The 15,369-nt window shown below is 40.7% G+C and overlaps 1 long non-coding RNA gene across 2 annotated transcripts; it reads right to left on the bottom strand.

The window, feature by feature from the left end:
- Positions 1–2,056: 2,056 nt before the first annotated feature.
- On the bottom strand, positions 2,057–15,007 carry LOC112822410 (uncharacterized). Of its 2 annotated transcripts, XR_012374746.1 has the most exons (4): positions 14,942–15,007; positions 12,854–12,975; positions 3,111–3,315; positions 2,057–2,431 (listed from the first exon to the last, which is right to left on the bottom strand). It is a non-coding gene; the product is annotated as an uncharacterized lncRNA (long non-coding RNA). The 2 variants fall into 2 exon arrangements; XR_003207701.2 differs by lacking the exons at positions 12,854–12,975; positions 14,942–15,007 and adding an exon at positions 9,525–9,626.
- Positions 15,008–15,369: the final 362 nt, after the last annotated feature.

The following is a 15,369-nucleotide window of genomic DNA, read 5'->3' as shown; positions in this document are numbered from 1 at the left end:
CCCATTATTTAAGTAAGTTGTTTTTTTATTGTTGAGTTTTAAGAATTTTTTGTATATTTTGGATAACAGTCCTGTCGCAGATATATATATATATATATATATATATATATATATATTTTGCAAATATTGTCTCAGTCTGTGGCTTGTCTTCTCATTCTCTTGACACGCATGCATCTTCAAGTAAGAGCCAGAGGACAGACAGCACTTTATCCAAAACAGGGTTTCTTAACCTTGGCACTACTGACATTTTGGGCTGGATAATTCTTTGTTGTGGGAGCCTGTCCTGTGCACTGTAGAATGTTTAGCAGGAAACTGGCCTCTACCCACTAGATGCCAGTAGCAGCACCCCTCCCAATTGTGACAATGAAAAATATCAGATGTTGGCAAATGTCCTGGGGCAAAGGTGGGAGGAGACTGGGGGGAGGGAGATCACCCCTGATTGGGAACTTCTAATCCAAAGGAATGAATCAGTATTGGTGAAATTTAAGTCATCAGTGAGGGAAGAAAATGTGCAGAAATATTTTGACTTAAAAGCCTTCCCGGTGCCCCAGGAACCATTATTACTGTTTCCACTGCTCTGATCCAGTTAGGCATGGTGATCATACATCCTGATTTATCTAGGATATGTTTACACCTATAGTCCCAGCAAAACTATTAATTGTGCCCCTCTCACTCTCCAAGAAATCCCAGTACAGAGGATAAATTATAAACAAAGCGCATCTGGAATCTCCAGGAATTATAATCCCAATTTGGGCCTTTCTTGAGTGCCATCTAGCCGGGGAGTCTGCAGTACCTAGTAACTGTTGGGGTGCAGCCAAGGGTTCTGGCCATTCATCTGCTTTATACTCATGTGCATGTTTCTGAGGAAGTGGAGAATCTGAAACTTTCCCAGAAAGCCTTGACTGTGTATTTTATACAGCGCTAGAGCACAGGCAAAAGAAGAAAAGGGTAATTCAGAGTATTTTGTTTGTGTTTATTTGACTTAATAAGTATTCATCAATGGCCAGTTTCATCGATGCTGGTTTCCTTTCTTCTGCACTAAGTGTAAATTCATCACCGTAACTCAACACAGTGTGAACGGACAATTACCGTGTAATTTTAACAGTTGCCCAAATCTGTACCATTAGACTCTACTTTTTTTTTTTTTTTTTTGATAAACTAACAACCCTACATTAACACAACACAATGACCCAAAGTCCATACTTTATTTTAGGGTTCATTCTTAGTACTTTTTTTTTTTTTTAAAGATTCTATCTATTCACTTGACAGACTTAAGCGTCTGCCTTCGGCTCAGGTCATGATCCCGGGGTCCTGGGGTCGAATCCCGCATCAGGCTCCCTGCTCAGCGGGAAGCCTACTTCTCCCTCTCCCGCTCCCCCTGCTTGTGTTCCCTCTCTCACTGTCTCTCTCTCTCTGTCTGATAAATAAATAAAATCTTAAAAAGCAAGGGCTTAAAGAGCGCCTAGGTGACTCAGTCGGTTGAGTGTCCGACTCTTGATTATGGCTCAGGTCATGATCTCAGGGTCATGAGATCAAGCCCTGAGTGGAGTCAGCACTCAATGGAGAGTCTGCTTGAGATTCTCTCTCTCCCTCCCCCTCTGTCCCCCGCTTCCATGGGCACGTTCTCTCTTTCTCTCCCTTCCTAAAATAGATAAATAAATCTTTTTTTTTAAAAGCAAGAATTTAAAAATTAATTACACAGGAAGGAATAGATACTAACCCATATAGCTGAGTCCTTTCCCGCTCTAGAGAGAAAGCCCATTTTAGTTCTCCTTTAGCTATGGTAGAGTGGGGGGCATGCCAGGCAAAGTGAAATTTCAGGACACAAAGCTGATAAGTAGTAAAAGGGAGTCACGAGCAACCAAAATGAATTTTAAGGGGCGCCTGGGTGGTGCGGTTGGTTAAACCTCCTACTCTTGGTTTCGGCTCAGGTCCTGATCTCAGGATTGTGGGAATCTGCTTGTGACTTCTCTCTCCCTCTCTGTCTGCCCCGCCCACCTCTCAAAAATAAATAAATACATCTTTTTTAAAAATGAATTTTAAAAAATTGGTAGGAAGCCCTGGCATGGTTGGAGACCTGATACACGTGGGGTAAAGCCACGGGAGTCCCAGGGCGGGAAATATCCATCTTCTTTGTGGATGTTTTGATTGTTGTTGAATGCTAAGCCTAAGAGAGGAAAGCAAAGGTGGAAAGGGCAGTTCCCCTCCTTAAATACGCCCCCACCCCCAGCCCCTTCCTCTGCTTGTAGCACTTGGAAAAATGTGTTCACATTTTGCAGAACCACTTTTCTGTTTATCCCCCAAATTAGCTGTGAATTTTTTCCTGCCAACTTTAAGTCTTCATAGGCTTCTCGGTTCCGCTTGTCTTCTTGGATTAGATTCTCTTCAAGGCCAGGACCCCTGGAATCTCAGCTCCATTTCCGAGGTAATTCTGCAGGAAGGCAAGTTTGGCATGTCAGTTTTTAAAATATGCTGTGGCAGTTGGGGGTTGGGGAGGGGAGAGAGAGAGAGAACACAATTCTATTAGCCTTGGAAATCCAACTGGAATTTCTGTTAGTTACATTTTGGAAACTTATTCATTATCCAGACATATGACAGACTCCAACGAAGAACTGATAGTTCATACAATAAACCTTGGAAAATGACCAAAACACAAAAACTCTCCTGGACAGCCAAGACTCCACGATGTTTCCCTGGGACTTTGATGATTTTTCAGGAGGGTGATAATTGAAGAACCAAAGAGGTTAAGTACGGATGTGAGCATCGAAGTTCTCTCTCACTTCCCTAAGCCTCCGAATAAAGCCTTGGGCTGGCAAAAGAATAGTGGTAGCAAGCCTGGCAAGGGGTTGGCAAGGACACAAAAGACTCCAAGGAGAACTTTAATTTCTAAACAATGAATGGTCACGGGGTTACACATAGACTTTCCAAGGGAAAGAAATGGAGTGTGAGATCCAGCTCGTCCTAGGTGAGTCCAGCTCAGGGGAGGCACCCAGGTTGGGTCTCACCTGTCATCAGGATAGGGGCCAATCAGTGGGGCAAGGCCAGGGAGGATTTGGGGGGGAGGTCATGGAAGCTTCCTATGGACTCTGCATTCAGGCCAGCACACTCACCAAGGCAGATGGCGCACATGAGGGAGGGCTTGGTGATATTTGCTCAGGTGGAAAGTGCAGGGCGTGGTGTTATCAACACTTCCTTTGACTGGGCAGTCATAATTCTTCTGAGATCACAGAATCTTGAGTGTCAGATAACTTGGTTGGGAAAAGCAAGGAGATACAGCTGCCCCAGATTTGGGAATGTTGTTAAGGGTCACCTTAGCTGCAATGTAAATACAGTATCAGGAAAATGTTCACTTGTACTCATTGTGCTATTAGTTGAGCATCAAAAGCACAACTATTTTGAGTAAACATTAAAGCCTCACGTGACTAACCTAGGGTGATTCTCTGACAATTTTTTTTCACCTTCATTACTTGCAGAATTTTCTTCAATAAAAAATTTTTTTACAATAAGGTTTTGTTTATATACAATTAACTGCCCCCTTTTTTGGTGTACAATTGTATAAATTTTTACAAATGTATAAAGTGATATAACCATCACCACAATCAGGATATAAAACAAGTCCCTCATCCTAAAAATGTCCTTGATTCTTCCCCTTTGGAGTCAAACCCTCCACCCATCCCCAGGCTCTGGCAACTCCATACTATAGTTTTGGCTTTTCTAGAGTGTCGTATAAATTGAATTACATATTATGTAACCTTTTGGTTCTGACTTCTTTCATTTAGCATAATGCATTTAAAAATCATTAATATTATGGGGTGCCTCAGTTGGTTAAGCGTCTGCCTTTGGCTCAGGTCATGATCACGGGGTCCTAGGATCTAGCCCTGCATCAGCTCCCTGCTCAGCCTGCTTCTCCCTCTCCCTCTCCCTCTGCCTCTGCTTGTGCTCTTTCTCTCAAAAAATTAAATAAAAAATCTTTAAAAATCATTAATACTATAGTTTCTAGTTGTTGGTGATTATAAATGATGCTTCCATAAACATTTGGATATAGGTTTTTGTGTGAACTTGAGTTTTCATCTCTCTAGAGTTAATACCTAGGAGCGGGACTCCTAGTCCTATGGTTTGTGTATGTTTATTTCATGAGAATTGCCAAACTGGGGTGCCTGGGTGGCTCAGTCAGTTAAGCTCTTGATTTTGGCTCAGGCCATGATCTCAGGGTTGTGAGATCAAGCCCTGCATCGGGGCCCATCTCAGGCTCTGCGCTGGGCATGGAGCCTACTTAGAGTCTCTTTCCCTCTCCCTCTACCCTTCCCCCTATCCCCCCATTCTCTCTCTCTCTTAAAAAGAAAGAAAGGAGGGAGGGAAGGAAGGAAGGAAGGAAGGAAGGAAGGAAGGAAGGAAGGAAGGAAGGAAGGAAGAAATTGCCAAACTTTTCCAGAGCAGCTACACCATTTCACATTCTTACCAGCAATGTATGAAAGTTCCAGTTGGTCCACCTCCTTGTCATCACTCGGAAGTGTCAATTTTGTTTTTATTTTTAGCCATTCTAATAAGTGTATAGTTGTATCTCATTGTGGCTTTAATTTGCATTTCCCTAATGACAAAATATACTCTTGAGCATTTTTTCATGTACTTATTTGCTATCTACATATCCTTTTTTTGGTGAATTATCTGTTCAAATCTTTTGCTTTGTTTTATTGGGTTGTTTGTTTTCTTACTGTTTTTTAAGAATTCTTTAGAGGGGCACCTGGGTGGCTCCGTTAGTTGAGCGTCTGACTCTTGGTTTTGAGTCAGGTCATGATCTCAGGGTTTTGAGATCAAGCCCTGCATCAGGCGCTGCGCTCAGAGGGGAGTCTGCTTGAGATTCTCTCTCTCCCTCTGCCCCTCCCCCGCTTATGCTTTTTCTCCCTCTCTCTCTCTCTCAAAATAAATAAATAAATCTTTAAAAAAAAAGATTTTTTTATATATTCTGGGTACAAGTTCTCTGATAGACATGTGATTTTTGAAAATTTTGTCCAGTCCATAACTTGTGTTTTCTCTTTTTTACAGAACAAAGTTTTAAATGTTCTTGAAGACCAATACATCAATTTTTTATGTGGGGGGCAGTCATGTTTTTGGTATTTCTTTCTAGAAACTCATTGCTTAGCCCAAGGTCATGAAGATTTTCACATGTTTTCTTCTAAAAGTTGTACAGTTTAACTCTTTACATTTCTATCCATGATCTGTTTTGAGTTAAAAAAAAATTTTTTTTAGAACTTTTCAGAAGGGGTTACTTGTTCACTGAAACCAGCATGTCCATTTACAGCTGGTCCCTGGTACGTATATAAGCTTAGAGCTACAAAATAGCTTTATCAGAGGCATTTTCAGTATTTATGCTCTTTAATCAGTCAACAAATATTTATTAACCCTGGCATTTCCCTTTCATTAGTGCCTTCTAAAGCAATTCAGAACAATCCTGGGTGGACATCCTGTACTCCTAGTTCACATCTCTGTATTTCATTGTCCTCACAGTTATTCCCATGGAGCCAAAGCTATTTTCATTAGCAGCCCACTGACAGATATACATTCAAGAAGTTTGGAATCCAAAGGCAAAAGTAACTGGCTTATATTCCTTCCCAGTAAAATTCCACTTATTCTCCTTGACAAAAAAAGAATTAAACTACACAAAGTGAAGAATAAAGGGAGGGAATTGGTGGGACAATTCGAAGTTCCATAGTTCTGTGATCCTCTTCATCTTGACTACGTGGATATTAGCGTTTTATGTAGGGCTGAAAGGAGCTTGGAGGTCACCTCATCCCAGCACTTCACCCAACCACTTAATCAAGCCAACAAATATCGCTGAAAGCCTCCTATGAGCCAGAGGCCCAGTACATGCCAAATGAGAAAATCAAAGCCCAGCCAAGTGCGGGGAGCTGCCCGTAGCCAGAGGCTTGTCCGGGGGGCACTAAACCATGGTTCTCACATCACTGTCCACCACAGCCTCCTCATGTTGCTGCACATCTTCCACAGGTCACAACACCCCGAAACTTCTCTCCTGGATTCTGTCCCAGCACCGTTGGTGAATGATAGGACATGTGTGTCTTTTGGTTTCTGGGAGTGGACTGTAGCTCAGGGACGTGGATTTTGGGAAAGAGACTGTGTTTGGGAAATGAGTTTAAAGAGAAGTTTTGCAAAGGAGGGCTGTGGCTTGGGAGATGAGGTAACTAGAAAGAAAAGGCCAGGGGCTGTGGTTTGGAAAAGAGAGTTCTAAGAAGGGAAACTATGATTTAGGGGCTTTTTGAGAGAAAGGTCTATGGTTATTGAGAGGGGAAGAGGAGAAAGGGCTGTGGTTTGGGGCAAGGGGTTAAAAGCAAAGTTAGAAGAAAGAAGAGTAGTTTTAAGGAGACATCTATGGATTCAGGCCAAGATTTACTTATCTTAGACTCAGTTCACATATTAGACACATTTCAAAATTGTACCTCAAACAACAGTAGAGTTTTAAGGATATGCTGTGAGGGTTTTGGTTTTTTTTTTTAAACAATAACTTGGAATGTTTCCTTCTTTAAAAGAGGCGTTTAGGTAACATTCTCGTGCATTAATGATGGTTGAAGAATGCCAAGGGTTTTGAGTTTTTCTCTTTCAAATGGGGCAGGATGGAAATCCTGCCTCTTTGAAGATAGCCACGAAGGGCAAAGCGGCATGCATACTCTGAGAATGGGAATCCCACCAGTAAAACAACAGCCTAGCTGGGCACAGACAGGGGGCAGCCTGCACCTTGTTTATACATGGAACGAGGAAGAAATACCTGATCTTAGGTTTAGACTGTACCAAGTAGGATCTCAGAAATGGATTCATTCCAGAGCCTGCAAAAAAAAACAAGCCAGCCAAGCTGGGCCTTAAAAACTTTATCTAGATTCATGAGGACTGAGCCTGAGGGAAGCCCTAGGAAGACCTCCAGATTCTTTGGTGGAAAAGAAAATACTTGGAACTTCAGTCACTCACGTAGGTGCTCCCACTGATTTATTTAAGATGTTGTTATGGACTGAATGTTTATGTCCCCCTAAAATTCATATGTAGAAATCCCAACCCCCAAGGTGATGGTGTTAGGAGGTGGGGCTTTTGGGTGTGATTTAGGTCATGAGGGTGGGGCTCTCATGAATGGGGTTAGTGCCCAGCAAGTCCCCACAGAGCTCTCTAGTTCTCTTTTTGCCATCTGAGGACACAATGAAAAGAGAGAAATCTAAAACCGTAAAGACAGCCCTCACCAGAACCCACCATCCTGGCCCCATGATCATAGACCTCCAGTCTCCAGAACTAGGAGAAAAAAGTTCTGTTGTTTATGAGCCAGCCAGTCTATGTTGTTGGGTTTTTTTTAATAGCATCCCTAACTGACTAAGACAGATGCCTATGGATAAACAAATGTTCATAGCAGCTTTATTCATAATAGCCAAAATGTGGAAACAACCCAAATGTCCATCAATTAATAAATAAATCAACAAAATGTATTATAACTGTATAGCAGGATATTATTTGCCCATAAAAAGAAATGAAGTTCTGATATCTGCTACCAACTGAATGGACCTTGAAAATATTATGCTAAGTGAATGACACCAGACACAAAAGGCCACATACTGTATGATTCTGTTTATATAAAATGTCCAGAACAGACAAATCCGTAAAGGCAGAAAGTAGATTAGTAGTTGTCAGCAACTGGGGGAAGAGGAGAGACTGCTAGTGAGTACAGAGTTTCTTTTTGGGGTGATGAAAATGTTCTGGAATTAGATACTGGTGCTGGGTGTACAACTTAGAGAATAGAATAAAAACCACTGCATTTCAGTCTTTTCAAAAATGAAAGGGCTCCCTGCTCTTGTTCAGGCCAGTCCATCCACTGATTTCCCTCTCCCCTTCTCTGCCTGTCTAATTTTTGGACCCCTTTGAATGCCACCCACCCCAGAAAACATTTCCGTCCTGTAAGAAGGATCCTCTCTATGCTAACTTTCTTTTGACATTTCTCTCTCACATCCCTCTACTTACTCCTGCAATATTATGGGTTTGTGTACTTATGGAGGCTTTATCTTGACTTGCCCTCTAAACCACTTCTATCTCCATGCTTGCCCCGTGCCTGGCACATGATAGGAACTGAATAGAAATGGGCTCAAATAGGCATATGAAGCCATTCTTCGAACTCACCTTTCTACTGTCCCTGGTTATAGGGAGATCCTTGTTTCTTCCTTTAAGCCCTTACAACTTCTATTCCCACGGGAGCAGGGTGAGGGGTCTCAGCAACCAACATACCTATCCCCACTCGAGGCTTCCTTCAGCCTCTTGGATGACACAAAACCCCCTTTGACAGATGCTTGGGTCCTACGTTAACTCTGAAAATGGGGAGGTTTATTTTCTGTTATTTGAGAGCTAACATTAGGCCATGACACCAAGCCGCAGAGCATGACTCCTCTTTCTTCACAGACCTCACAGCTACTGGCCTCCACAGTAGCTGATGCACTTAAAGATGAGGGAAAAGTGCAGGCGTGCAGGAGTGGGGGAAGGGGTGGGCTTGGGGTTGCCAAGTGCCTGCAGCCAGCTCAGCTTGCCAAGCCTGTTAGAGATGTTCTTAGACAGGAGGGTACCTCTCCTACAAGCACAGTATCTGTGTATCCGGATTCCACAAGATCATTTCGTCAGCCTAGTTTACTTTTCTCATGTATTGGTTCTAACTTGGATCAAAAGGCTAAACCAAAAGGCCTGTAAATTATTTTGGCACAATTTATAAAGTTTGAATGTATATTCTCCTCATTATTGAAGCAAATTATTGCAAACTGAATCAGCTATTGAGTGCTAAAGAACATTCTATATAAAGGAATTGTATGGTGAATCCATTTGTAAAATGAACGGTCACTTCCCAGCATATTTGTACATACATGGGGGTTTTGAGCATTGGATTTTCTTCCAAGGTGGTAAAACTTTTCTTAATAGATATGAGGTGGTCTTTGAAAAATTGCTTACTTCTTATTACAGAAGAAACAGATGTTCATATACCACATATGTTTTAAAACATAAAAGAAAATGCTTCTGAGAACTTGTTATGCCTCAATCATGGTAGCTACTCAATAACTAATGTTTAAATAAAAAAATAAAATGAAAAAGAAATCACTGATATTCCCATCTAGAGGTAACTACTATTAACTCTGTGGTGTCTATCTTTTCAGTCTTTTTCTGTGTGTATTTTGAGCATACTGCTGTTTTTATAAGGTGCTGTTTTCACTTCACAAGGCGTTGTGAACATTTTCCAGATCACTAGCTAGTTGCAAGGTACTCCCTTGTGCAGCTGGGTCAAATCTAACTGTATCTCAAATGCTGACCTACAGCCACCCTAGCCTGGGGAGAGGGGGGGACCACTCTGAGTTAAGCCCCTCCCTCTGGTGCCGGCATTACACATTACACTACATTAACGTGTTTCTGTCCCATCCCCCCATCCCAAAGTATTAAGATGAGAGAGAGAATGCAAAGCCCCGGCTAAAGGAACTGCTGGAGCCAGGCTGTGAGTACAGTACCTGGAAGCTGGGTGTGTCGTCTGTCACCTGTCATGCTCTACCTGCTGGGTGACATAGTTTTTTGTTGGTTTCTTTTTTTGTTTTGTTTTGTTTTGTCTTTTTCTAGCCCCAGAAGTTCCTTTCAGCCTCTGGCCGCAGGAGGAGCTGACAGCAGCTTGATTGGGCTTCTGCCAACCATGAGGAAAGAAAAAAACCCCACTCCAATTGTCCCTTATCACTGGGCCACAGATAAAGTGGTTTCCTCCCTCACTATGTGTCATGGATTACAGAGTCACGGTGTTGCCACTGAACTCTGTGACTGAGGGAGGACAGTGCTTTCCCAGGAGCATTAAATCTGCTTTGGGGGTCCTGCAAGGGGACTCAGAGCCTGCAGTACGCTAAGCAGCCGGCTGGGTTGTCTTTCCTGGTGTTAGAGTATTAGGTGTATGGCTTAATGTGCATGCCATATGCACAGGAGGGGTGCAACTCAAAGCTAGCCTTCCAGGGTGATGTTAAAAATAGTTTATATTCCTAGATAAAGATACCAAAAGGAAACTACAATAGGTAGATGGATCCAGTCCATTCCTTTAGTATATTAAGGGCTAGGATTTCTTTAGGTTTGGGAATAGAGTACAGTGATTGCCAATGGGAGTGCAAATGTGTTGGTTACTGCAATTTACTAGCTAAATGACTATGGGCAAGTTCCTTAACTTCTCTATTACTCAGGTTCCTCATCTGTATAATAAGGATAATAAATACAATACAATGAAGACATCAAAGGGGATGTCATCCAGATCGCATTAGGCAATGTGTACAAGGACTTAGCTCAGTGCTCAGTTCACCATAATCACTCCGTGAATGTTAGCTATTTTTATTGTCATTGCAATTGAGCTTCTTGTCTTGTATAAAGGTAAGCGATGAGAGTCTTATCATGACCTGGGATTTAACCTCAGGGTCTATATCTTCTAGATAAAAACATGTAGACAACACTCAGTTAACCAGGGAATCATCCCAAAGATATATTTTTCTCACAGTACCTCCATTTTTAGGAATTGAGATGGGAGACAAGAGAGCCTAGTTTCTCTGACAGAAAGTCCTTTTGCTAAAAAGAAAAGGAAAGAATTGATGAGGTAATTGAGATCAATGCAATTTTATTTGTAAACTGACCCAGTTTTGTAGTTTGACAAGAAAGATGCCTGGTTCTGAGGCTTCAATAAAATATAAGAACGAGCTGTGGCTTTACCAGCCCCATCCCTCATTACCCCAGTAACTCAAAATGCTTTGCCCCAAAGCTGCTGCCATCACAGAGGATACGGCAAATGGCTGTTGCTGACATGTTCCTCTTCTTCCATCTACCTTCTAGCACACATGTCTAATGCTGCCTGCCCGTCAGACACTCGGGTCCTATCAGCCTCTACATTCTCATTTTGCCTGGGATCTTCATGAACTCAATAGCTGGGCTCAGTTTAGACTCAATGTTACTGTGACTTGGCAACTTCCCATTAGTAGATCCAAACTTCCCATACAGCCAAGGACAAGGGTCTTCACAGACTCTGAAGTTTTTGGAGCTCCCAGAAGGAGTCTGAGCGCTGTAGCTCTTGTGCATTCAGTTCTCATTTCCCTCTTAGTGCATCACAAAGGCCTTTCCTCCCCGCCCCCCGCCCCGTCTTCTCCCCTCCTTTCCTTCCTTCCTTCCTTCCTTCCTTCCTTCCTTCCTTCCTTCCTTCCTTCCTTCCTTTCTTCTTTCATTCCCTCCTTTCTTCCTATTTACCTTCTGTCCTTTAGGTCTAACCTAAACCTTTCCTGATGTTATTTAGGTCCATAGGATTAACCCATGCTAAGAGTTTTGTGAGATCCTTACCCAGTCTATATACATCAGTCAGTCCCTCATCTCTATGCTCAGTATTTTCTCTTAATCATTCACTATTGACTGCTTTTGCTGTGTATGTTCTAGTTTAAACAATATAAAGTGTAATGTAGATGTCTTCTTATTTCAGAAGACGAATCACAACCTATCAGATAGCAAACCATTGAAATCATTACTTGTGCCTAATTACAGACGAGGGAAATACCTTGTTTAATATCCATTGCACCACAATAATTATATCTGCTTGAAAATATCTCAATTGGGACTTGAGGAAAAAAAAAAACTTTAGTGGTGGAATCATACTCAACAGCTATAACAATTGTTGCTAGATCTATCTTAGCTCTGTTTTTATTTCATTACTTGAAAGCATATAAATCAGAGTTAACTTTTATAATTGTTTTAAGATCTTATCTATTTATTTATTTAGAATGTGTCCAAGTGTGCACGTGAGGGGGGGGCAGGGCAGAGGGAGTTGGAGATAGAAAATCTCGAGCAAACTCCCTGCTGAGCATGGAGCCCAATGAGGGCTTGATCTCACAACCCTGAGACCATGACCTGAGCTGAAATCGAGAGTCCAAGGCTTAACCAACTGAGCCACCCAGGTGCCCCAAATTTTATAATTTTCTAAAATCTATCAATGATAAGGAAAATTTCAGATTGTATTTTTGTTTTTTAGAGTTTTTCTTATAATTACAGTTAGTTAACATAGAGTTGTATTAGTTTCAATACAGTGATTCAACAATTGCATGCATTACCCGGTGCACTCATCATCACAAGTACATTCCTTCAACCTCATCGCCTGTTTAACCCATCCCCCCAACCCCCTCTCTGTCTGTATTTTCAATGATAGCTCTTTACCTAATGGCTTGTATTCTCATTGGACTCCTTAGCTCACCAAAACTTTTTCTTATCATAGCCAAATGCTCAACTATGCTTGAACTGTACTTATATTTTAAATTCTAGGACCAATTGTTAATATAAACTTTTCATCATCCTTTTAATATGATGATTTCTATCAATAAAGCCAGTTAAACAAAGAGCTGAAGAATCAGTTAAATAGAGAAATGTTTAATTATGAATGATCAAGGGCAGCTGAGACCCCAGAAGGCCTCTTTGTTTGAACTTGAAAAGGAGCCATTTCCTCCAAGAGAACTCTGCTCTCCCCTGCTTGCACCCAGGGCACAGGTTCTTTGGTGACTGCAGCACACTAGATGTCAGGGCCTACCTGCCCACGTGACCAGCACGACCATGCCCTGAACAACAATGTATAAAAATGAGCTTAACTTACAAAGCCATTGATCTATAGTGTGCTCTAGCCAGCTGATACACAGTTCTAGGACCAAGCCCAGAAATGGGTATTCTGACCAGATGATAATCACAAGTATTCTCAAAATGAAAAGGGGGTACGGACTATGGTAGAATCATGAGGTAGCCAAATTCACGAGGATATGTGAAAGAGTAAAACCAAAAATAAGTAACCTACCTCTGTCAATGAAGATGATGAAGGTGAAGATCAACTGGGTACAGGTACATTTGATTGTGTCTTAAGGTGGCTTCATGGGACTTCTGTTTTTGACTACTTTCTTTACAATTTTTTTCATGGAGCTATAAATTGATAAAGTCTTCTCACAATATGGTTTGGGAAATGATTATCAGAAATCTGAACGTGCAAATCTTTGAGCCAGCAATTTCATTCCAGGAATCGATTCTGAAGAAATACTCACACGTACCCATGAGGAATATAAGAACTGCAGCAAGGTCTCCAACAGCAAAAAATTGAAACCACTTTACGGTTCTCATAAATAATGCAGAAAAAAATAAGTTCATATTATGTCATCTCTTTGGATTATATCTTTAAGGAAAATTCTAAGTAGTAAAATTATCAAGTTAAACAAGAATTTAAATATTTTATGGCTCTTAATATGCATTGCAATTTCTTTTCAAAAGAATAGTTAAAAAAAAGAAAATTTTAATGTTGTTGCCACAAAAAGTGTATTGTTTCACTCCATCCTTGTTAGCACTGGGTATTAATTTTTAAAACTAAAATTTGGGAAAAGTAGAACAATATACTTCTTGACTGAGTCATAAATTTTAAATTTCTCTTTTATTAATTTATTAATTGCATTTGGTGAATTAACTGTTAAGGTCCTTTGTCCATTTATTTGTCTAACAGTATTTTTTTATTAATAATAATAGTCAACTCCTACTGAGTGTTTGTCAAGCGGCACTGTTCTAAGTACTACACAGACATACCACATTTTAACTTTACAAAGCTCCGTAAGTATTCCTGTTGTCACCATTTTACAGATGAAGAAACTGAGACCCAGATATGTCCATGTCATAAGAAGTCTATCTTCAGAGCTGAGGCTCTTGCTGTCATCACACTCTATGATAGCCTCATATGAATGTGTCAAATAGGTAAGATATCATCTCTTCATCTGTCATACTTGTTAAAAGTATTTTCTCAGTATGTTATATTTTTTGTGTTCTTGCATTCTTATGTGCAGAACATATTAATGTTCTTGTAATGAATTCAATTTGCTTTTATCTTTGTCATTTCTTCTATCATTTCTAAGCTTATAAAGATATCCCTGCTCCAGAGATGTGAGAAATTTTCAAATTGATATTTCCTTTCAGTGTGTATGTGTAATATAGATGAACATATGTATTTGTGTATATAAATGTACATAAACATATACGGATATACAAATTCTTTAAGCCACATGGACATTATCATGGTGTACAATGTGAGGCAGTTGGGACTTTTTTTTTTCTGACCCCGACACTGTTGTTGAGTAGAGAATCTCTCTGCCAGTGTCCAGATGAGATACTAAGCCACCAGATTTAAATCTTTGACTTACCTTTGCTCCAAATGATATGATTAAGACAAGATTATTTAACCCAAGCCCCAATGAGTCATTCCAAACCCCTGAATCATCTTGACAGACTTGACAAAACTGCTGAATTACTGCCTTGGAGAATTCTTTGCATGACTAGTTGAACATTGAATGTCTGCAAGCCTATGATTTATAGTCCTTCATCATCTGGGCACATGCCTGACCCAATGGACACACCCATTGTATTTCCAAAGAGAAGAAATATCTTAGGTATTAAATGGTAGGTCCCACTTGGTTCTAAAGTATAAGTCAGTGGAACGGTGCATATGGTATGATCCCATCTAGGGGGAATTATGTATCCTTCATATATAGAAAGAGACAGGTATAGATTAAGATATGAATATGGATATAGGTATATAGAAGAATATGCAAAAACCCTGGTCACCCCCAGGGGGCTAGGAGTGATGAGGAGTGGAGGAGAGTTTTCACTATTTAACTTTATGTGACTTCTGAATTTTGTTTTGTGTGCCTGTATTACTTACTCACAAATAATTTTTGTCTTAAAGATAATTAAAAGTTAAGTTCAGAAATTTCCATGGTGATACAGTAACATTTTCTAGTCACCTTATAGAAATAATGCAGGGTTGATAATAGAAGGGGTTACTAATTCCAAGGGGGTTTGGTAACATTCTGCATTATACAAAATTTAATGCTTTATGATATGCAGTCCATACCCACTTGGCTCTCATCTGAGTCTTGTCCTCTGCTTTGGTTGCAGGGAACTACATTTCCCAGTAAGGTGGGAGCAGCTTCCTATTGTTGCTAATCTCTGGAATTCCTTTCTGGATTCCATGTTTGCCTTCTCAGGTCCTCCATTTCCTAGGCAACCAATTCTTTGTATCACATTTCCTCTGTTGGAAAAACCTGGAATGGCTCTGCTTTTCTGGTTAGAGAGCCTGACTGGTCGGAGAGCCTGATGGGTTCACAGGTACCCATTTTCTGTACCTTGCTTGGAAATATCCTTGCACATGAATAAGAAAGACACATCAGGGGTCTTTCATATAATATATGATCTTAGATTCAGATTGCAGAACTCCAAACACACTGAGCACGTGGCTGGTTTTTTGTAAACCACCCCTATATTCTATAACTACCGTTCTTC

This window comes from Callorhinus ursinus, unplaced genomic scaffold, assembly GCF_003265705.2.
Source record: "Callorhinus ursinus isolate GAN/ISIS: 27379988/994484 unplaced genomic scaffold, GSC_fseal_2.0 scaffold1, whole genome shotgun sequence".
In the NCBI taxonomy this organism is placed as follows: Eukaryota; Metazoa; Chordata; class Mammalia; order Carnivora; family Otariidae; genus Callorhinus; species Callorhinus ursinus.
The sequence above is the reverse complement of the archived record's forward strand: the minus strand, read 5'-3'. Positions and strand labels throughout refer to the sequence as shown.